Source organism: Ursus arctos, unplaced genomic scaffold, assembly GCF_023065955.2.
Source record: "Ursus arctos isolate Adak ecotype North America unplaced genomic scaffold, UrsArc2.0 scaffold_3, whole genome shotgun sequence".
Taxonomy (NCBI): domain Eukaryota; kingdom Metazoa; phylum Chordata; class Mammalia; order Carnivora; family Ursidae; genus Ursus; species Ursus arctos.
Window position 1 is genome coordinate 47,882,427 of NW_026622985.1, and position 22,165 is coordinate 47,904,591.

The 22,165-nt window shown below is 36.2% G+C and overlaps 1 protein-coding gene across 13 annotated transcripts in view; it reads left to right on the forward strand.

Annotated features, from left to right (window-relative positions):
• HDAC9 (histone deacetylase 9) overlaps positions 1-22,165 on the forward strand; it is a 906,012-nt gene that overhangs the window by 483,080 nt on the left and 400,767 nt on the right. The window lies entirely within an intron of this gene.

The window sequence follows — 22,165 nt, forward strand, 5'->3', positions numbered from 1 at the left end:
TTTTGTTGTTTCCCGATCTTCTCTTTATATATAACTATTTGCTTTGGAGCTTCTTATTTTTATTTTTACCTCAAGATTTACACATTCTTTACCACTTATCCATATAAAAGATTAATCCAAAAGTCATTTTTTTAAACCTTCATTCTGGCATTTTCCTTATCTGTATTCTCATATCACTATAATTTTTGCTATAAAAGCTGGCAATTGTATTTTAATTTTTAGATATCATATTTCATACTGATGTTTTTATCTTGTTTTTCCCAATTAATTGGGTGGCAAAAATGTCCTTAAAGAGAGTGTTTATGACATCTTCATTCCTTATCTGACAAACCACACTTTGTGCTGTGCCTTTTATCTTTAGTGGGTAGTAAAGAAATCAACATACGTAAAAAAGGATTTTTGCCATTAATGAGCTTACAGTCTTCAGAGTGAAGCACGTGTAGTAGGTTCCTGAAAGGGTGACTGAAAATTAGCTTACTTTAGTATTTTGACCACCTTATTTCTTGAGGAACTACTATTTTGCATGTCCAGATTATAAACATTCTTGAGTAGAAGCAAAAATCTAAACACCCTGAAGAATATAGATAGAAGACATTGAGATACTATTTTTTTAGTTATAAGCATTCAGCATATTTAATTGGAATTATCTATTCAATTTTATTATATATATTTTAAAGTAGATAACATGGAAGAAGTTCTCAGAGAGTATTTACTAAGCCTGCTACCCTTGTATTTATGTGGTTCTTTGAAAATAATGGTGGGAAAATTCTGTATCTGCATTATCTAATTCACTAGCCACTAGGCAGGTGTAGACACCTGAAATTAAACACAAATGTGGCTAGTATGCCTAAGGAGAAAAGTTTCTTTGAAAAATTTTAATAAATTTGAATTTAAATATCCACATGTGGCTAGCTATTTACTATCCTATAGGATAGCATGAGTACAGACCCAAGGCAGGCAGAAATGTGGCCTGAGTGTCATGACAAAATCTCTCTGGTGCCCAGGGCAGACATCACTAATCAGTCACAGCAAACTCTTCCTTCTGAGTTTGGACATAGCCTTAGAAGCATTTTTAAATCATGTCGCCCAAAGAAGATATAATGTCTGAGCAGAATTAGACTTTTTCAGTCCTCTTAATTTTGTAAGTAGCAAATTAGCTTAGTTTAAAAAAAAAGAAAGAAAAAGAAGGAGGAGGGGATTTGGAGGGATTCTTTTGAGTTTCCCTAGTCTCCATGTGATTAGATATTAGTTCAGTGTGATCACATGTTATTATTAGAAGTATGAGTTCCTATCCTAGTTCTGCTGAATTTTACCTACTGTAATGCTCTCTCAAAATGGTGACAGGGATAACCCAGTAGAGCCCTAGGCCAGCCTCTTAAACTGCTTAACAAAAATAGCAAAAACAAGCACTTCCCACCAAGTAATTCAGATAAATTCCCAGGACTAACTCACTTGAACAGCTTGGGTCATGTAGCAACCCTGAACGCATCACTCTCACAGAGAGAGACAGATTACATTGGTGGAGAGACTGCCTTACCTGCTCACCCTGGAAGTTTGAATGGAATTTATAGTTGCTCTCTAAACGGCCCGGACTGAGAATGGAATTCTGACCAGCATTCATCCTTCTAAAAGGAAGCTCTGATTCTATTAACACTCTCTCTGTCTCTCTCTCTTTTTTTAGTATCATGTCATCTGCAGATAGTGCAAATTTCACTCCTTCCTTACCAATTGTGATGCCTTTTATTTCTTTTTCTTGTCTGACTGCTATGGCTGGGACTTCCAGTACTATGTTGTATAGAAGTGGTGAAAGCGGACATCCTTGTCTTGTTCCTGACCTTAGAGGTCTGTTTTTCACCACTGAGTATTATATTAGCTATAGGTTTTTCATAGATGGCCTTTATTGTGTTGAAGTATGTTCCTTCTGTGCTTACTTTGTTGAGTTTTTATCATGAATGGATGTTGTCCTTTGTCAAATGCTTTTACTGCATCCATTGAGATGATCATATGGTTCTTGTCCTTTTTCTTACTAATGTGATGTATTACATTGATTGATTTGCAAATATTGAACCACCCTTGCATCCTTGGAATAAATCCCACTTGATCATGGTGAATGACTTTTAATGAATTGTTGGATTCGGTTTGCTAATATTTTGTTAAGGATTTTTTTATCTATGTTCATCAGAGATATGGGCCTACAGTTTTCTTTTTTTGTAGTATCTTTGTCTGGTTTTGGTATCAGAGTAATTCTGGCCTCATAGATTGAATTTAGAAGCTTTCTTTGCTCTTTTATTTATTGGGAATAGTTTGAGAAGAGTAGGTATTAACTCATCTGTAAATGTTTGGTGGAATTCACCAGTGAAGCCATCTGGTCCTGGACTGTGGTTTGTTGGGAGCTTTTTGATTACTGGTTAACTTTCATTGCTAGTAATTAGTGTGTTAAAATTTTCTTCTTCTTCCTGATTCAGTTTTGGAAGGTTGTATGTTTCTAGGAGGTTATCCATTTCTTCTAGGTTGTCCAATTTGTTGGCATATAATTTTTTATACATTTTATTATAACCCTGTGGTTATTTCTGTGGTGTCACTTGTTATTTGTCCTCCTTCATTTCTGATGTTGTTTATTTGAGTCTTCTCTCTTTTTTTCTTGATGAAGGGTTTATTAATTTTGTTGATCTTTTCTAAGAGCCAGTTCCTGGTTTCATTGATCTGTATTGATCTGATCCTATTAAATCTCTTATTCAAAGCATTGTGTGATTGTCACAAATGCCCTGGGACTTTCTTCAGTGGTCTGTCTCTTCATGTCTGAATTTCCTACTCATTTCAAAAGTCATCTTAATCACTACAATTTAGAGGAAGCTTTTCCAAATCGTCTTTTTTCTGAAGCAGTGATGCTGAAATCTTTTACAATTCAGCTCCCTCAATTTCCCTTTGTTACCTATGTTATTTCCATGTAAACACTGTTTCTGTATAAAAATGAAATTTACTCAGTGGCAGGATTTGTGTTGTATATTTTTTTGGTCTCAACAATAATGATCACAGTATTTTTCTGTGATATATCAGTGTCTTTCAAATTTTTTAGCTATGACCTACTACACAGTGTGGAATATACAGACATCCCAAAAACAAATAAAAATTCACAATAATTTTATCACTTACAATAGTTTCTTTATTATTCTATTTATTTTATTTTAAAATGCTGGTTACAACACAGTAGATTCATATCATATCTCTCATTTTGCAAAATACTATTGAGGATAATTCTGCAAGTTTTATGAAATGAATATTTGCCAGAGAAAGGCACTGAGAACTTTGTGATATAAATCATTTTTGAAATACAGAATGTAATATCAAGAGGAGCATAATTATTAATTACATGGTGATGACGTTTACCTCCTTCAGACACTGTGTTGCTCCCTAGTAAAATACTGATAAACAAGAGAGCAGCAAATTACCTTGCTGTGATAGTTGGTAAGGGATAAGTGGGTGACTTATGGATTTTGAGATCACTACTAGCAGGAATAATTTACATGTTTTTAAAATATGTTTATTAAATAATAATTTTGAAGGGAATTAATGTTAACGGCTGGTTAGATTTATATGTTAGTGATAGATAACATTGGTCACTATGTGCAAGATACCTTTGTAAGCATTTCTCTCTATATCTTAGTTATTTCATACAGTAACCCTTGAAATACATCTCATTGTTTTTCACTAGCTTTCTAGACAAGAGAACAGTCATAGAGAGGTCAGTAATTTTCCTCAGTTCTCTTTTTATTTACATGGGTGAGTGTAATGCCAGGTTTGAAGTACAGTGCCAGGTTTGAAAACAGTGAGTTTTATTTCAGAACCTGGCCTTTCAATCCCTGCTTTATACATAAATAAATGGTATCCGGTATTGAAAAAGGCAATTATGCTAAAGTTATAGTACCATGTTGATTCACCCTAATAAAAGTAGTGAATTATAACAATTTAGATTGTACCAATTATAATTTAACTTCAGTCTAACGATGAATAGTGTTCAAAATATTTTAGAGGGGCGCCTAGATGGCTCAGTCAGTTAAACGTCTGCCTTTAGCTCAGGTCGTGATCTCAGGGTCCTGCAATTGAGCCCTGAGTTGGGCTCTCTGCTCACTGGGGAGTCTGCTTCTCCTTCTCACTCTCCCTCTGTGCTCTCTCTCTCTCTCTCAAATAAATAGATAAAATTTTTAAAAAAATATTTTAGAAATAGCACGTGAGCTTGGATTACTCTTCATAAGTCCAACTAGTACAGATATTTTTCTTTGAAAGCAAATTATTTAAAACCATAAGTTGATGTATTCTTTCTGCATCTAAATATTTTTTAAAATTTTTAAGTAAATTATTCCAGAAATAAAATACAATTTTTAAGTTGAATTTCCAAATATATTTGCTACAATCAAATGTAAGAGGTAATTCATTGATCAATAACAGAATTTTGAGAAACTGTAAATATAAAATTAGTGCCAGAATATGACTTTGCCATCACTGTACAAGAAAATACAGTTTTTGAAATCTAGATCTTTTTTTAGGGAGATAGATAAGCTTGTGGATACATAAGAATTAATAGACATACCTTACATATGTTTAAATATTCCTTCTAGGAAATATTTTACTTTTTAGATTTATTATGTCATTTATTTGTAATATAGTTATACGAAAAAATTATGAAGCCTATTTCTCCAGCTTTTAAAAAATGTTCCTTAAAGACACACGCATTATGTTTCCATTACCATTGCACATACATACATGTAAAATAATTTCTCTTTGGACGTATTACCAAGATAATATTTCTTTCTCTTAAAGAATTAATATGCTTACTTATTGCAATGATAATAGCTCTTTGTATTTTTCCTTTGGCTCTCATTGTCAGAGCTAGCTATTCAATTTGTTCAACTGAAATAGCTATCCTTAGCCTACACAAAAATTTTCTTTACTTGTTTATTTGGCTTGCTATATTATATATTTACTGGGTTTTTTTTTGTTTAAAATGCATCTATATTAATTATACAAAATATATAAATCAATAAAATTTAAAAAACTATAATTTCTGTGTTGGCACCATAGGTATATTATTCACTTTTTGATGTCTTTTAATATCAAATTTGAATCTCCCAGGTCATTTTACTGGGTAAATAATAATTTAGCATATAGCTATGCCATAATTTATTTACAGCCCTCTAGTATTAGACATTTAAAGTATTTCCAGTGTCTGCTATTAAAATTATTTTGCAGTAAATATTATAAAATTTCCATCTTTGGGCAAATGGCTTATTATTTCTACAAGATAGATTTCTAGCAGTATATTTTCTGGTTCAGACTCTATTCTAAAAACTTGCTTCATTTTTCATCCCTAACTACAGTGATTTAAAATGTCAACTTTTGGGGTGCCTGGGTGGCTCAGTCAGTTAAGTGTCTGCCTTCAGCTCAGGTCATGATCCTGGGGTCCTAAGTTGAGACCCGCTTTGGGCTCCTTGCTCAGCGGGGAGTCTGCTTCTCCTTCTCCCTCTGCCCCTCCCCCCCAACTTGTGGTCTCTCTCTCTCTGTCTCTCACTCAAATAAATAAATAAAATCTCTCTAAAAAGAAATGTCTGTTATCTTTGGACACTAATCTATGGTGGGTAACTTTATTTTTAAAATTTTTCCTGTTTTATTTATGTCATTTCTTGAGAAAATCTTCAAAGGTGGCATAACATGAATAACTAAATTATAAGATTGCCACTGCATTTTTCTCAGGAACAGGAAAAAAAAAACCTGAACTAGTGGTCATACATGACATTTCTTGAGTGTGCAAATGCTAATAGTGAGATATTCCTAAAGATAAATGCCCGAATTCAAAGATTTTGTAATTTATAAAAGCATAAAATTTATACTTCAGAAAACTCCAGACATGCTTTTCATGTTCCTGTTATTGCTTCGTATTTTGCTATTTTGACTCTGATGCTCTATTAAACAAATTTTCTGCCTTCATAACTGTTCTGTTTGTGAAGACAGATGCAATAAATACAAATAGAGGGTGGTCTGTGTATGCATTCATTTGATTGTTTTTAAAATAATTACCCATTTTATCCCCCCCCCCAGAATTTAATATGGATATAGACTATTATGTGATTAGGAGGATAATGTTTTGAAGTTTTTCAAGTGTTTCAGACTTTTATACAAGCAAGGAATGAAGGCTAGAGTGTGGAGGGACGTCTTAGGGGAGAGAATGTCTTCCCAGGGTATCTGAGGCAATGGTTAGGTGGAGAGTCCACAAAGGCATGATCAAGAGTGAGCGTCTGAGGGTGGACGGCTCATTTTTGCCACAACTGGAGGAAGCTTTTGCCCGATGAGGTACTACCAGATGATACAAGCCCCTGTGAGACTCAGTTTGTAGACATTCTCCTTCTCTTGAAGCCTGGTGTAAGAAGAGGACCCAAGAAGTCAGTGCAGTGCATTTTCACGTGTGGGAGTCAGATGAAACAAGAAAAGCTTTGGAAAGATAGATCTGGGTTATTGTATGCAGATCCGAATGAAAGAAAAGAATGGAAAGCAGAGAGCTTAGCTAAATCACTTTTGTAAAAATAAAAATAAACATTCAGAGAGCTTATAAATGTATTCGAGGTCACACAGCTAGTAAACAACAGAGGTAGAATTTGAATTCCAGTCTTTCTGACATCAGAATGTGTGGGTATTAGCCTTGCACTGTAGGTTTTACTAGAGATGGAAAACTGATAAAACCAACTGACATAAAGATGTTGAGAACGAAGTTGATGAGTTGCGTTTTGATTATACTGATGAAAGATAGGAATACAACGTATCAAGTAAAGGTGACAATAAACTGACTGAAATTTCAGAATTGGAGTTTTTTTGGAGTCACACAGAAAACTTAGTAAGTTTCGGGCATTTTGAGCCATTTAGAAGAGAAAGTGTGTGTGTGTGTGTGTGTGTGTGTGTGTGTGTGTGTGTGTGTGTTTAAGAGAGAGAGAGACAGAGCAGGGGTAGAGGGGAGAGAGGATATGTATATGAATGTTTAGAGAATGAGAGAAGTAAGAAAACTCAGGGAGGACCCAGGGAAGGAAAGAAGGTAAAGAGGTGGGGAATTCAAGGATGAAGAGCTCTGTGCTACAGAAGACAAGAAGCGAGATGGAAGTTTGGATATTTCAAGGATAGGTCTTGAAAACATCCTAATACCTTTCACTTGTTAATAAGTAAACAATAAAATCCAGAAGTGGTAACTGAATAAATCCTAGGGATGAATGACATGAGAACACAGGAAAGGAAAGGAAATGGAGTTGCTGGCACATGAGAAGAGGCCATGACTGTAAGAAATAAAATTTCACTTTAGTTGTTCTGGTTTTTCCCTCCCCCTTTTGTTGTCAAGATTTGAGTCTATTCGATCATTACCTGTAAGATTGAGTTCCGAATAGCACTTAACTGAATAACTGTTCTACCTGAGTTATTCTGCTAGGTTATGATGTTACAGAAATGTGTATCCTCTGACTTAGCTCTTTTTTTTCTCTTCTTTATCAGTATTCTCATAGGACACCAGTGGCTTACAAATTCCTATATCAGTGGATTCTTTCTAGGGTTTTTTGTTTTTCTTTATCTTTTATGGCTTTTGACCCCATCGAGCATCTTTTACTCTTTCTCCTTTAAAGTTAAATTTTATATGCTGCTCTTCCATTCATCTGCTTCTCTCTGTTTCCATTACTACACCCTTTATGCCTGCAACCCATGCAACTTGGGTATTTCCCAAGTTCAGTTGTCTCCTTTCTGTGTGTTGTTCCATAGTTTTAATTTTCCTGTGTTTTCAATATCATCACCCCATTAAAGGCTTTAATTCTAGTTCTTATTCATTCTAACCAGTTCTTATATTCTAATCGCTAGGTACCTCTGATGGTGGGGTTTAACTCAGCTTCCTCATTCGTACAATGAACAGACTGATCTAGGACCATCTTCATTTTTTCCTTTTAAGTTTTTCCATTTGTGGTCGAATTCTACATCTCTAATTCTCGACCTTTCCACAGACTCCAGGCTGACATTCCCAGGTTGTTCTGCCATTATTGTCACTTCCCGAGTTTAAAGGTTGACCCTCCCATCTTCCGCCTTAAGGCATGTCCTGATTTTCTGGATTCTGCTAAAACCTCTGCAGATTTGACCATAAGATTCCCTTTGGCTTTAATGTCTTTTCTCCCCTTTTGTCCAGTCCATCACTAAGTGAAGACCTTTGCCGTACCAGCTCTTTCTTTCTTTTTTTTCTTTTGAAGTAGGAATCATCTTTTTAGATAAATAATTTTTCCTCCCCTAATACCTAGTATATAACTTTGCGCAGAACAAGTGTCCAGGTAATAATTGTTGAAGGGAGGGTCTCATCCTTCTCTTCTTGTCTATTAGTTCTCCTTCAGAAATGTCGAATCATAATTAAAACCAATTAAATGAGAATCAGCAACATTCTCCTTTTCTCCCCCTACTCTTAGCTGAAGTACAACATTTAAACCACCTGAAATAGAATAAACTGGTAAGAAAAACAATGCTGTTCTTTGAGCCCTGATAGAACATAAATTCAGTGAAAATCTGTTCAAACCACAACTCTAATTAAAGGTTTTAGCTGCCAAATAATATGTTCTGGTTAAAGCCAAGTTAGTATTATGGAGTGTTTCAGGAATAACAGCACAGGCTTTATACTTTGCTGTTGATTTTCTCATGGGAAACTCATGTAAAGGAGAGTGATACCTCCCTGTTGACTTTAACTTTTAGAAATGCAAAGCATGCTGAAATTGTACATAATTCTCTTCTAAAGAAAAGGAAATAGCATTTCAATGGTTTTCCTCAGTGTCTTATTGAGTTATGGTGGGGCACAATTATGTCTGTTAAATTGATTTACCAGATGGAACGTTACATTTTCTATTCAGCTGATTAAGTTGTAGGAGACTGGAATTGTATCTCATACCATGAAGATCATATATAAAAGCAAAAATATTTTAATTAACTACATTTTGAAACTGGCTAATTAGAGGTTTAAACTGTTTTTTTTTTCTCTCCTTTAACTTACATTGTGCTAAAAAAAGGAAATTGTTCTTAGGAATGGGCCTTATCATATAGTTGTTATTTAGTTTAATAATTTAATATCTCAGATGGAATCTGTAAAGAAAAAAAAGTAAAATGTTCCCACCTGAGTGAGTTTTAGAAATTGCTTCCTTATCATGGCTATTTAATATGTACAAAGTACTCTTAGCATTTTAAGGTTAAAATAAATGATCCTTAACTTACACCCTTATGGATCTTTAACAGAAAAAATTAAAAGAAAAAAAGTTCTATTTTTGCCTATTTTTCTCCTTTGGATCTTTTCACAAGTAAGAAAATGTAGTAATAAAGCCTTTACCTTTTATAGAAAATTAAATCTGCTAAAATAGTAAGTACTAATTTTAGGTAAATTATTGTCCTGGTAGTTTGCTAAGTGATGGGCATCTATCATTCTTTAATATCTGACTTGCTTACCTAAAAATAATGCCTTAAAAATATAGCACAATAAAACCCGATCTAGTCAGGACCAGTATTTGAGAATATTCAGATTTCCAAAACAGTGCTGATGTTGGAATTCGTTAGACGGCTGTATTGACTTCCTATGGCGCCTATAATAAGTTACTATCAACTGAGTTGCTTAAAACACACATATTTATGATCTTACTGTACTGGAGGTCAGAAGTCCAAAATATATCTCTCCGGGTGTCAGCAGGGCTGTGTTCCTTTCCGCAGGCTCTAGGGGCAGTTCTGTCTCTGCTGTTGGCAGCTTCCGGCTGCTGCCTGCATTCTCTGGCTTGTGGCCCACTTCCGGCTTCAAAGCCAGCAGCGACTGGTGCAGTCTTCCACGGCATTGCTCTGGTGCTCACTCCTCTGCCTCTCTTTTTTGTTTTTGGGGTTTTTTTTTTATTTTGTTCTGTTTTGTTTTGTTTTTCCTTTTGGTATTTCAAAAGACACTTGTGATTATCCTGGGCCCAACTGAAGAATCCAGAATAATCTCCTTCTCTTTAAATGAGCTGATTAGCAACCTCAAGTCCATCTGCAACCTTAATTCTTTTTTCACCAGGTGAAGTAACAGTCACATGTTCTGGAGAATAGGACATAGATACCTTGGCCGAGGAGGCATTATTCAGCCCACCACAACAAACTTAGAGTTTTTGTTAGGATGATATTTGCTATGGAATCCTTTGACTTACTGCTTCTTCACCATTGTACTTGAAGTTTGAAGTCTATTTATTCATATAGTCATCCAGAGAAAGTTGGCTAATAGAAGGTGTTTAACTGAAGGTTTGTCTAGAGAAGGGTTCTGGGGTGACCTTAATAGATCCAGAAGCAAAATACTTCCTTTAAATCAGTCTGAAATGGATAATAGTGTTTTCTTATAAATATGTATTACAAGGAGAATCTGTAATAAAGACAATAAAGCTGTGAATTCCATTAAGGCAGAAGTGAATTACCAAGAACATTCCAAAACCATAAAGTTTACAAAACCAAAATTTGCAAAGGGAAGTAATTAATAACTAGACCTCCTGCCCAAATGACTTGGAAGTTTCGAAGCAGGAAAAGAACAGGAAGCAAGGTAGTGTTTGAGCTGCGTGAAGGACAAACTCCCGTTGATCAGAAGTCAGTGCTGACCCTTTCTTACTGGTTGTGTCTCAGGGCTTTTGAAGGGCCAAATATGCTAGTGGTTGCACCTCAAGACTCAAAATTATATTGAGGCAGAGAACAGTTCTAAATAGTAGTAATTAAACACCAAATATATATATATATATATATATATATACATGTATATATATATATATAAATGACAAGATTGACCAGAAACCCACTTAAACCAAACTGAACAAAGTGATCGCCTGAGGAGACTAATGGATCCACCTTCCTCGTACTGACCTAACCCAGGAAGCCAGAGGCGCACTGGGCGACTGGTTCTGCTTTATCGCATCAGGGATTCTCCTGCCATCACTTGCTCTTCAACCTCCACTCTCTCATCATGCCCCGTCTGTTGCAGTTCAATGCCCGTTCCAGTTATTGACCATTTTGTGACTCCGGTCAACCCTCTGTCTTTTTACATTTTAAATCTAGTCTTCTTACCCTCCTACTTAAGAATCACGTAATACCTCTTCTATCATCTTCAAGGCTGAAGTCCTCACATGGCATTCACAACCTTTCTCCTCCTCCCCCCTCCCTCCTGCCCTAACCTTCTCTCTTACCTGTCCCCACTCCACCTTCTCCTACCGTTTGCCCCAGCAGGACCAAACAAGTTGCAATCCTTTGAAAAAGTCTTTCTGCTTCACACTCACACAAGCCATTCACACCTGATTTTCCAAATGGTCCTTGCTTTTCCTAAAGTGTATGCTTGAATAGTTCATATTCCTCTGTAAATGCTCAGCTGATACGTACTTCCCCTCTGTGAAGCTTCTCTTGGTGCCTTTCCGTCACCCACCAGGCTACCCTAAACACTCACTACATTCCTTATTCCAAATATTATGTACCCAAATACACCTGGACATATCTTTGTGCATAAATGTCTGTATTAAAATTAAAAATTCTCTAGTTAGCTGAGAAATCTTTCAGGATAATATCTGTGGCTTGTTTACTATTCTATCCCAAGCATCTTCAGAGAGCTTATAATAGCCACTGAGTAAATGTATCTTATATGAATAAATAAATGTATAGAGTAAAATAGGAGCTAGTATACTTGTCTTTAGGTATTCAAAAATATAGGAAGATTCTTTATCAAAGAATTTTTAAGAATTTAATTCATGGTAATATTTTGTAGGAAAGAGACTGAGTGACTGGTTTTGGTTGGCTATAAACTGGGTATATCAGAAGAAAACAAAACAAATGAAGTAACAAGCTAGACAATGATTTTATGGTTTTATGGGAATAAACTGAACATTTTCAGGTAAACATCAGAGACAAAAAATTTAAAGCCATATATTTGAAGAAAATAAGGTTTACAGCATTTAAGATTAGACAGTGATTTTACTATATTTACCTTGTATCATTCTCTTCAGTATTTTTGAATTCTTTAAAGTCAAGGAAATGGATATTATTGCCCACATTTGCAGGCAAGAAAATTGAAGCATAGAGACGTTGAGTAAAACTTGACCCAAATGGGGCGCCTGGGTGGCGCAGCGGTTAAGCGTCTGCCTTTGGCTCAGGGCGTGATCCCGGCATTATGGGATCGAGCCCCACATCAGGCTCCTCCGCTATGAGACTGCTTCTTCCTCTCCCACTCCCCCTGCTTGTGTTCCTTCTCTCGCTGGCTGTCTCTCTCTCTGTCAAATAAATAAATAAAATCTTAAAAAAAAAAAAAAAAACTTGACCCAAATCACACCATTAGTGTCAGAATCGGAACTGGGTAACAACACCAGATTCTTATGAATGTGACCGAGTAAGGTTCATGCTAAGAGCACAAATAAGTATGAAAAAGGTTAGATTTACGGTGATACTCAGGGAGTTATTAGGTGATAGGTATTAATTTCTGGACCATACAGTCCTGTCTATAAGGTTGTTTTCTGGGAGAAATTGTGTCCCTATCAAATACTGGGCCGCCCCAGTGCAGATCTCACCCACTAAGACAGTCCTCACCCTGTCATGAAATCAGTTAACATCTATGTTTACACATGTAGCTCTTACAAAGTGTCTGGGTAGAAAGTGTGTTAAAAAGTTTTACATCACAAATAAAACTACTCTTCATGACACTTCTACTTGAAAGAATACATGAAAGATACATCTAATAAAGGAAGTAAATAAAACTGTGAAGTACATGGTATAATTTTTTTCATGCATAGAGAGGAAATAGTTCATTACTGAAAGATTATTAGCAGAACTGAATGATTAATTCTGAATTTTTATTTATAAGAGTAGAATTTTAGAACTAAAGAAGCCTTAACTAAAAAAGATAAAAATATATCTATAAATTCAGATTCCCCCAAAGGTAGAACATCATTTAAGTTGTGAAATAGTAGTTCAGAATTAAAACTTTATTAGAAACTTTATTAGAAACTGATTTGAAGAAGATTGAATATGCTCCTTAGTCTAGCTTGTTTTAAGTGATAATTCAACTTTTTGCCGTATTTTCAAAATATAGATTTTCAAAATTTGTCTTTACTTAGGTAAATATTTTATACTTGAAAAATTAAAGCACATAAAAGAAAGTATTCTAGATACATATGTCTACATTCATATGAAGGTATTCTAGGCTGTAGGGGATATGATTTCCTTGAATCCAAAACATGTTATTTTTGGTGCTTGCCAGAAAAATGAAATTCCTTCTGCATTCCACATCTGATCTATAAGACCTCTTGCTATAACATTCAGTGTCAAGAAATTCTTAGAAATTAGAAAAGTTGAAGTTCAGCTAGTTCTCTTCTCAACAACTATTTGAAGCCCAGCCTTTAATTAAGTTTCCTTTCATGCTTGGATATATGCAAGCATGCATTTATTCACTCAGCAACTGTTTACTGAGACTCACCATGAGTCTGTGTAGTTGCTAAGTACTGAGAATAGACACAAAATTATTACATTTACTCTTCTGAGCACTATGTGTGGTAGAGTAATTTCAGTGAAACGGAGGGTTAGAGCCATATTGCAGCGGTTTGAGGTTAGGAAGTGGTGGTGGCAAGTGTAAGGCTACTTAAAAAAAAAAAAAAACAACCTTGACTGTGAATTAAAGTATAAATACAGACAGTAGCTAATAATATTTATATCTCAGGAAGGCTTATTTTTATTTGAATGGGAAAGATGCAAGCATGGCTACCTGCTAAGAAGAGAGAGAGACAAAGAGAGGGGGGTTTTGAAGATACAGATTGAATAGCCTCTCTGAGTATTGTATAATTTAGCTAAATTTTGCTTGACCTTTCTTTGAAGCCTTATCTTGCACTTAGTATCCCTTCCCCACCTTGTTAGCATATTCAATCTTTATTCCTTGAATTTGCCTGCACCTTCCCCTAGACGAGGTTGCCTTCCACCTCTGCCTGTCAGAATCTCATTTAGTCCCTGAGATTACCCTTCCCTGCCTTTCAGCCACATGCTGCTTATTCTTATCATATGGCATTGATCACTGTTAGTCTTTCACTCCTTTTTGCAAGACGATGAATACCTGGGAGACAAAGGCTCTCTATTTTTTAGTTGTTTAGTTAGTTGCCTCAGCACCTAACACCCCCTTTTTCACATTCACTGATTCATTCATTCAATAAATAACTAATGGGTTTATTCTATGTAGTAGGTATAGCAGAAGTGCTGAATAAGCAATGAAAATATAACTAGACCCATTCCCAGTCTGCATGGAACTTGCTGCCTAGGTTCTCAATATTGTTGTTCAATAGCTCTTAATTAAATGGCATTAAACAATGGAACCAACTAAATAGAAAGATTTCATTTTAACTATAAAAAGTGATGAAATATTTTATAACATTATAATTTGTTTCTGTCCATAATTGTATTGTTTGATTAAAGTATCTGTTAAAAATGGGAATTTGTGCTTTAAATGTCCTAAAAATTCAAAGACAATTATTTCCTCCTCTGTTTGCCCTACTACTTAAAAAAAAAAAAAATCTAGCGTTGAGCAGCAATCTGTATATCCATTTATTCATTCCGTAAATTTCTACTGAGTGCTGACTAAGCCAGCTGAGCACTAGGCACTCAGGAGAAACACTGGTGTGAAAAAGGATACAGGGTTCAGCATAGAGTGCTGCTGTTAGATAGAGGACACTGACTGTCCTGTCTTGGGCCTTTGAGCTTTAGAAGTGCCCGCTCTGGCTCAGGGTGAAACATCCCTGAATACTGAGGGAAAATGCACGCCCAGAGCTAAGAACCCTCCCATTCTAGACCACATTCCTGTTACCCAGGACTGCCATAGACTGTTTTCCCACGCTGCTCTGAGCTGCTTCCTGGGACTTGGAAAACTCTTTGCCCTGTATGCCCATTAGCGTTTTTCTAATCATAACAAGGTGGTGGTCGGTTGTTTTCAACTGTAAGGAACCTAAGAATTAAATCCCCATGTCAAATGATGGAAGGAAATACTCACAAATGCACATATAGATTCACAGTGATGTGTGCCCCTGTGCCGTCTTTCAAAGCAGCACTGTAGATCACCTAAATGTCCAGTTATCAAATGTTTAAATAAAGTATTGCATACTCACGTGTAAACGTGACTAAATTATATATGGTATATCCATATAATGTATTTTTAAAAGAATGTGTAACTGCTTGGGAAAAGATTCATAATAGATTTTTAAGTGAAAACAGAAAAAATGGAATCATTTTATTTTTTTTAATTTTTTAAAAGATTTTTATTTATATGAAAGAGAGAGAGCATGAGCAGGGGTGAGGGGAAGAGCAGAGAGAGAGGGAGAAGCAGACTCCCCGTTGAGCAGGGAGGGAGCCCTGATGCAGGGCTTGATCCCAGGACCCTAAGATCATGACCTGAGTCAAAGGCAGACGCGACTGAGCCAACCAGGCATCCCAATGGAATCATTTTCAAGAATTTATAATTGCCTGTGAAAAGACTCAAAATATATTATTAAGTAAACAAACAGTATACGATCATAAATATAATTTTGATTCTCATTTTCAAACACGTTTATGTACAAAACACAAAAGAAACATGTTAGCAGGCTAAACTCAATTTGTCCCATTTCTAAAAATATTGAACATGTATGACCTACATAATCAGAAGATAGCAATAAATGTTATTATAAAATAAACACTTCAGAAAACTATACTGTAAACTGAGTAATGTAACATTTACAATATGCTTTTTGAAAAAGAATAATCCTTTTTAAATAAATAGATATATTTGTATATTCTCAATAAGAAGATAGATAGATGTCTGCAAAAGTATTTCTGAATCAAAAAGAATAGTGTTACAATTTCCCGAGGAAATTGCATTCATAAATTACCATAAATGTGGCTAGTTACTAGAAGCTAAAATTACCAAAGAAATGATTTTTTTAAACTTGTGTGTATGAATTACATATTGTTAAATGGTTATAATTAGAGAGAGTTAGATTAGAAATTTTGCTCCCTGATACCAAAATATACAAAATCTGACTCATAACATTAAAGATCCATATTATCTGAGCCAAAAGAAAGCATAAGTTGTGTTACATTTATAGTATTATTCGAATGCTAACTTTGAAAATACATAGACTTTGTCTAATTATGAATAGTTTTCATTAGAGTAGCCTATATCTTTAGATCAACTAGATTAGAGAATTTTGTGTGTCTCCGAAGGGTCTTTTCATAATTGTAACGATTACTTAATTGAACAGTTCACACATGGCATGTATTCCTACAGAGCTAGCTTGAAAGGGAGAAGTGACTCAGGCAGGAAACCTCATCTTCCTCAAGGGCATTCAGAAGAGAGTGAATGAATGACATTAAGTGCTTGGTTCCAAGTGACGGGGTGTTGAAATATGGCAGCTCCTAAGGTAGCCGTGTGTGGGGGAGAGAGCAGGAGAAACCCAGGAGAGAGAGAGGCTGGGTGGACAAGTCCACAGATACCTGGTATAGCAGGGAAGAATGACAGTGCCGGAGAAGGGATCTGAAGTTGGCTTCAGCTTCCCCTGTGATTATAGTGCTAAACGTGTACTGCAGGTGAAATTGTTGTATATCTCAAATATTCATTAGTATAAAGGCACAGTTATTAATCTAATACTAAATTTTGATTGATAATGATCTTAATTAAGAATATTATTGACCATTACTCAATGGAAATGTCTTCCTTTTGTCCTTAACGATCATTTCCAATGAGAATGAAGAACTTCTATATACCATGATATGTGGCATTGAATTTTTGTCTAAATTATTGGTGTAAAGAATATTCATAATTTAGGATTAAAAGTGAACAGAGATAAAATGCACACAGTAGGCAGTCATTCTTAGTGGAAGGTAATGTATTTAAAAATACATTTTAAATGTATTTACATTTAAAAAAAGACAGAAAACTAAATAGAATAGTAATTATAAACAGGTAAGTTAAAAAAAAAACTAAGGAAAATACGTGGAGTCAATTACCAACAAAAAAGGGTGGTTTTTTTTTTTAAGGTTTTATTTATTTATTTATTTATTTATTTATTTATTTATTTATTTATTTGAGAGAGAGCATGAGCGAGAGAGAGCAAGAGAACACAAGCAGGGGGAGCAGCAGAGGGAGAGGGAGAAGCAGACTCCCTGCTGCGCAAGGGGCCTGATCCGGGACTCCAACCCAGGACCCTAGGAGCATGACCTGAGCTGAAGGCAGCCACTTAACTGGTGAGCTCCTGAGGCATCCTCAAGAAAGGGTTTTAAATACACTGAGTAAAAGGTCAGAAGAGGGTTATTGCTGTTTTTGTTGTTGTTTTTATAGGTAACATTGCATTAGGCAAAGGCGGTAAACCAATTGTAGCTCTCTGTCCTACTTTTTGTATTTATTTTGTTTTGTTTTAATATAAGTTCCTTAGTCTTATGTATAGATTACATGAAACTTTCATTTATTCAACATCTATCTATTGAGCAATTTTTGGTGACAGCCAGCCAGTTGAGCTCAGGCCCCTTATTCTACCCCTTTAATTTTCCACCACGATGTCTGTATGGTAGGCATCATTACTGCTCTGTAATACATAATAAAATGATTCACGGAGATCAGACAACTCCCCCAGGGTTGCAATTAGTCCATGAAAAGTTAGCATTGAAATCTGAGTCTGGTGTTTTTGGTGTCAGAGACCTGTTTGCTTCTGCAAAAACTACTTTTCATGTCTGTATGTGTGTGTATGTGCGCAAAAATGACACCCCCACACTCACACCAATCTCTCCATCTCAGGTCTGGGCCTTGTCACTTCCTGTTGGAATCCTAATTGTTTAACCTGGGCTTCTGCTACCTAACTCGTCCCTTGCCACGCTGAGTTCACGCTGCACCATGTACATCAGTAGCAGAAGAAAGATTTGAAATACATTTAGCTCGTGAGGCATCTTGCACATGTTTTCTGTTTCCTTTTGTTCCCTTCTTAATTCTTTTGAAGTGAAAAGGGCAAAAGCTTTCAGGTCTACCCTCTTCATTTTAATATTGATTGTTTTCATTTAAATAATGATGATCAATTTTTCATGCAAGATTTTCATCTCGGCACACAAATGCATTCAGATGGGCACACACACTAAAAAGCTTGCCTTCTGTTTGCGTGATTAATTGAGATGTAGAGAGTGATGGGTGTGGGGTAAAAATAGAAAGGCAATTAGTGCAACTAGGCATGAAATACATTGAGGTACAAGCAGAATGTCTCCCCAGTTAGTGATCTCTTTCTGGGCTCTTGAGGATTAGCATCCCGTTAGTAAGTCCCTGGAATGGAAATCTTCAGCCTTTGGGGAGACCAGAGCATTAAAAATGGAATTAACTCTAACTGCAAACTGAGTCAGCACAATAGGTCATTAATTCTGCTCCTTGGGTATATATCATGCTGAGCTTTGGTGTGTGGGCTTCTGAAATATTAGGAGTGAGTTTATAAAGCATAGCAAGGACTAAATGATGGTTATCTATCATTCCATCCTTCATCCTCACTGCTGAGATACTAATGTCTCTGGTGGCTCAAAACCAGTATTGAAATACAGACAAAAGTTTTTACTAGAACCAGTGGATATGGACCTTTACTTAGAAGAGCCATGTATTATATATTTTGAAAAAAATAAATTTCTGTTGCACTTAAAGAATATTAATGATTCCTAATTTTTAAAAAGCTGTGTCCTCAACTGATAAAGATAAAAATATCACAATGCCTCAAATAGTATCCTTCTGAAAATTGAGAATTACATCTTTCTGCATGTAGTTGACTTGTTTTGCTTTCTTGAGAAATACCGGTGGTATTAAAACTGTTTTCCAGTAGGGGCACCTGGGTCTCAGTCGGCTGAGTGTTTGACTCTTGATTTTGGCTCAGGTCATGGTCTTGGGGTCTTGGGATTGAGCCCTGTGTCTGGGCTCTGCCCTTAGCAGGGAGGCTACTTGAGGATTCTGTCTCCCTCTCCTTCTGTCCGTCCCCCGCTCGCGTATGCACGCTCGCTCTCTCTCTCAAATAAATCTTTTGAAAATGTTTACAAATAAATTTCTAATTACAAATAATTTCAGTATTGAAATACTGAATATTTTCAAGCAACCTATAGTAGTCCCTGATTTCTGATAATCTTTTCTTTCTTTTCTTACTCTTCTACATCCTCTTTGAGAATTGCTAACAGATAGTATTATCTCCTTTGATCATCCCTGTGTAGCACACTCATTCACAACTGCCATTTACTGGTTGCTTACCCCAGGGTTTCTCACACTTGGCAATACTGACATTTGAGTCCAGATAATTCTCTGTCATAGGGTTGTCCTGTGCATTGTAGGAGGATTTAGCAGCATCCCCGGCTTCTATCCTCTAGATTCCAATAGCTGTACCCCACACTGACCATCAGAATTGTCTCCAGACACTGACAATTGTCCCATGGTGTCAAAATCTTCCCTGATGGAGAACCACGGGTTTATCCTCTACTAGACGTTATTTCACTTGATTCTACAATATCTTTGCAAAAATGTGGGACTTTGTGAATCAGAGCCTTGGTAGGAAATAGAACCTATACGATATTGGTCATAGACTTTTTTTGAAAGGAATACTTACAACTGCTTAGGGATGTTGAGGCACCCAGAAAATAGCAGTAATGAGAAGCATTTCCCTCCCTGAGGGCTGAAAAAGTAAGGAGAGGAAATAATGTTCCTGGAGTGCTGGGAAAGCTGGAACCATGGCAAAGCCTCTAGAGGGAGATGAAATCAGGAAGAGACAAAGCAGCACTGTAGCAGAGAGAGCAAAGGATACCCTGGCTCCTCCTTCCTCCTTAACGCTCTGTCACTAACCAGTCTTTCCAGTAGGTGAGCCCAAATGAAATCCAACCACCAAAGAACTGGAGTGATGCAACCCCAGGATTTAGCCCTATGGGCTCAGACGCAGAAGGAAAATGGAATCCATTGGGACAAATGGAGGAAAGAACAGAAAAGAAAAAACTGTCTCCAATTTAACATGAAAAACTGAGGTTTAAAGAAACAAAGTAATTCACCCAAAGCCAGGGTACTCCATGCACTACTAGTAATCTGTAGCTGATTTGCATAAATGATCGGACATTCAGGGAGACTATGAATTATTCAAGGTATTGATTTTAGTAGCTGATAGATACAAGACTAGAACCCAATTCTCATTGCTATTCTGGTGTTCATGTTTTTTGTGTTGACCTTTGAAAGAAATTTAAGAACTGTGTATCCAGCCCATTCTCCAATGGACAAACATGAGAATGAGAGCTATGTGCTGACCTGGAAAGTCATTTTTTCCTAAAAAGCTTATGGAATTCTAGGTTTCATGTAGAATGCTTAAATGGCATATGCTGTTTTTCCAAGCTTTTGGCACATTTTTGTCTTGATTGCAGAAACTCGGCCCCAGCTGGTGCAATGTGTGAGGAGAGGGAGGAGGACTGGACTGAGAACCAGGGGATTGGGGGCCCACTCTTGGCTCTGTCACTCCTAGCCCTGCAACCTTCAGCAGGAATAGCAATAATTAAAATTTCAGAAACCGTTTCTTCCCTTCTACATTCATCCAGATCTTCACAGTTATTTTCAGGTATCTAATCAGGTGGCCATAACTCTAAAATAAGAAAGGTGTTAGATTTTCATGTTTCACAAGTGAAGTCAGGCTCAGAAAACACTGGAGTCTCACGGAATATCCCATAGTTGGGAAGTGGATTCAACTTTATCTCTTGCCCCAGAAAACATAGTGTACTTCCTACCCCATCTTTTAAAGTGATTAATCAGTTGACTTACTTCCTCCGAACAGCCAGTCGGTAACATTTAATACTTTAAATTTCATCATAAAGGCATGTCTAGATCAACGTCTAAGAATCCATGATTTTTGTCTTTGGGTTATAAGCAGGGCTACAGAGGAAACCAATATAGTTAGCACACAGGGATTCCTCATTTCCTCCTTTCTAGGTTTCAGATGAGTGTGTTTACTAATCGACAGCTTTTTAGAGACAAAAACTAGGGTTTTTAAAGGAATTTTAAAATAAATATATACCGGGAAACAAATCTAAGTGAATTAATACAGTTCCATTTTCTCCTTTTAATCCTGGGTGAATCAGATGCTAGTAATTCAGATTAGGCCTTCTTCACCAAGATACACTGGTTGACACTCCTGGAAGGTCTGGAAGGCCCTCAGTCTTTTGCGCAAACTATTCTTAGCCTGAAGGTCGGGGGCCAGGAAGTGATAGATTTCAGGGCTCCAGACACTGAGCTTCTTGTTCTTACTTAGTCTTGCTCTCTGCCTACTCCCTCTTCCACTTTGCAGTATTTTCAAGCTTCTCTCTTCCACTTTTTCACTGTTTTCAGCCATAAAATCAGGTGTACAACACCAAAAAATTAGCTTGTTTTATTTTTTGTAGTTGAATATTTCTTTCAAGTTCCTATTTCACGTAGCTTATTCCAAGTAAGCCTAGAAGGCAGAGGTTCGCAGTCCAAGGTAAACCTGCAGAGAAGGGAAACAAAAGAGCAAAGACAAAACTAAAGTATAGATATTTGAAGTCTAAACATAAGAATAAACAGGAAGGAGAGTGAAAGAAAGAAAAGATTGTAAGTTCTACTTTGATACTTTTGCAGTCAGGCAAAAATATAAAATTCCTTCAAAGAAAACATTTTCACTGATCAAAAATTCTAGCTGCGTGATAACATTGTATCTGATATCGATGATTAGGAATTCTTTGGGAAATGGTTTATAATTGTTATGGTGTTCATACATGAGGAAAGGTGGAGGAGCAATATTTTCAGTATTTAGAAGAATAGACTTGAGCTAGATTATCTAGGTACAGATCATGGTGTCATCCCTTTTTAACTATGAGACCTTGGGCAAGTTACTTACCCTCTCTGTGTGTTGGTTTCCTCATTAATATAATAAAGTATAAAGAGAATCTGTCCCAGATGGATTTTATTTATGGTTAAACAAGTTAATATTGACAAAGCATTTAGAACAGCAGTGAACATAGAAATCACTCTATGGATGCTAGTTGTCATTGGAAACCCCCTTTCCGTCATCCCCACCACCACCACCATCATTGTCATGACTGATTCGTACTACATAGAGACTCACTCTAATGTTCC